The 2,125-nt window shown below is 39.2% G+C and overlaps 1 long non-coding RNA gene across 1 annotated transcript; it reads right to left on the bottom strand.

Moving 5' to 3' along the window:
- Positions 1 to 203: 203 nt before the first annotated feature.
- Positions 204 to 1,889, bottom strand: LOC148126335 (uncharacterized). The gene is made up of 3 exons (XR_015742604.1): positions 1,788 to 1,889; positions 384 to 558; positions 204 to 293 (listed from the first exon to the last, which is right to left on the bottom strand). It is a non-coding gene; the product is annotated as an uncharacterized LOC148126335 (long non-coding RNA).
- Positions 1,890 to 2,125: the final 236 nt, after the last annotated feature.

Below are 2,125 nucleotides of genomic sequence, written 5' to 3'. Positions count from 1 at the left end.
ATGCAAAGTGTGTGCATGTGCACAAAGTGCACCCACCAAGCCACGCCCACCGAACCAGTGGCAAAAATATTTGAATCCCACCACTGAAGTTGGGAAAGGAAATGGGAACGTGGTAGCTGGGAAAGCAGGGAACATATTATCTACAGAGTTGTGTTTGCTCTTTTCATCTGCCATTGGCTCATCCTCTACGGACTCACCTTTATGTTCTTTGTCAGAGGAATCTTTAGGCAGGACTGGCAAGCCTGATTGTTGGGCATAATGAAGTGGCCATCTCTAGAAAGCACAAAAATGACCTTGAAGGAAATATGCAGAAAAGGTTACAAAAACATACTCTAAAATATAAAGTACAGTTCTGGTCAAATGTGTGGAATTTGTTTCCTGACCTGGCCTATCTTGAAGGTTGACATCCTCTCAGGCAGCAAATTGTTATAAAAACATTGGCAAATCTCATAAGGAGTCTGGTAGTTCCTGTTGAGTCTAACTGTTTATTTTAGGTGTAACCTCAAGTTCATTTCATCAGATGCATAGAAACCCTTGTTCCTGTAGGACTGAAGTACACTGAGATGTGGGGCAGAAAAAAAGAAATATATAATATATCACATTAGAGGAAGTATCTTGGACCTGTCTCTAACTTTGTGTATGAAGTTGATAAAGTCTGTGATGGTACTGTTATGGTAGATGTGGGATAGAGGCAAAATAAACTCATAGGCTATTTTAATCTTGTCTCATGTTGCTATCAGTGTTTCTTGTTCATCAGAATCTGCTTCAAGTTGAATGACTATCAGCAAGTATTGGCCACTTACCATGCACTTGGGAAAATACAGTGTAATGTTCTGTATGGGCTGCAACTTATCAAGGATGCACGGAAGTGATTTGAACTATAAATTGTAGGAAATAACCAAAGATGTTCTGTTATGCTGTATCCCAATGATAATACTAACCTCTCTCTCTCTTTCTCTCTTTCTTTCTCTCTCCCTCTCTCCCCCTCTCTTTCTTTCTCTGTATTTCTCTTTTTCTCTCTCTCCCTTTCTCTCCCTCTCTCTCCCTCTCTTCCCCCCGCCCCATGAAAATAACAAATGCTTTAGACTTTTGTCTAGAAATACTGATATTGGATATGCCTATTTTTATACCTCATTCTGGGAATGAATCTAACCCATCTGCAATCACCGCAATTAAAATAAAATTATATTGGTCATAAAGACTGCTCAGTCCCCTTTCTCTCTGTTGCATACAATATAGTTAAAATGGCTACTCCCATCATTAAAAAGCTCACAATATTTGCTTACAAAAAGCCACTGTCAAGAAAATAAACAACTTTTAAAAACCACTGAACTTCCTGTAGCTAGTGCCTTTCAGATTTTGTTTATGATGTGAACAGGTAAATAGGGGTGACAGGTTCATTTGCTAAGGATTTTTTATTTTTTATTTTAGCAGAATACTCTCTTTGAGGAAAAAAAACCCCTTCCTTCTTTTCTTTCTTCCTTCCTTCCTTCCTTCCTCCCTCCCTCCCTCCACCATGGGAAGGATACCCAAGCACACTTCAGAAAAAAATCTTTTTGTCCTGTACAGCAAATACTCCATCAGTTTTCTAGAATCTGAACGTTGTCTTTAAACTAGAGCCATTACTATGTCAGAGCATTAATTAATAGTGAAATTCTACAGAAACAGAGAAGCTGCCTGTCATTTTGCTACATAGCTGACAAGAATGTGAGCTATCTAATCTACAAGCCGAGACGCATGTCTTGGATCCTGAAGACACATGTCTCGGACGACCATCTTTCACTCACCATCTGCCATCCGATTAATTAATTTGCTAGGCTGCATCCTTATAAAGACTTCAGAGACGCTGAAGCCAATAAGACAAATTTATGATGCTAGCAGAATGTTTGTACTCCAAACAATGTGTTGCTGTGGTGACATTGATAATATCCAGCACAATATAGGTGTGTCTTTCATTTCTATCTGTTTTCCTTGAAAGGCCAAGTTCTTGAACAAAACCTGCACCATTCCACACATGATTCTAATGTCTGGATAGTTTGCAGCACTGCTTTGGTCCCTAGATAAATTATCTTTTGTTGTGATGTCTTCTTGGTGGAGTGTTTTCCTACCACTCTCCTACTCCTCT

The sequence above is a fragment of the Pseudonaja textilis genome, chromosome 3 (assembly GCF_049901715.1).
Source record: "Pseudonaja textilis isolate UNSWEBS1 chromosome 3, rPseTex1.2, whole genome shotgun sequence".
Lineage (NCBI taxonomy): Eukaryota > Metazoa > Chordata > Lepidosauria > Squamata > Elapidae > Pseudonaja > Pseudonaja textilis.
This window is presented reverse-complemented; position numbering and strand designations above follow the sequence as displayed.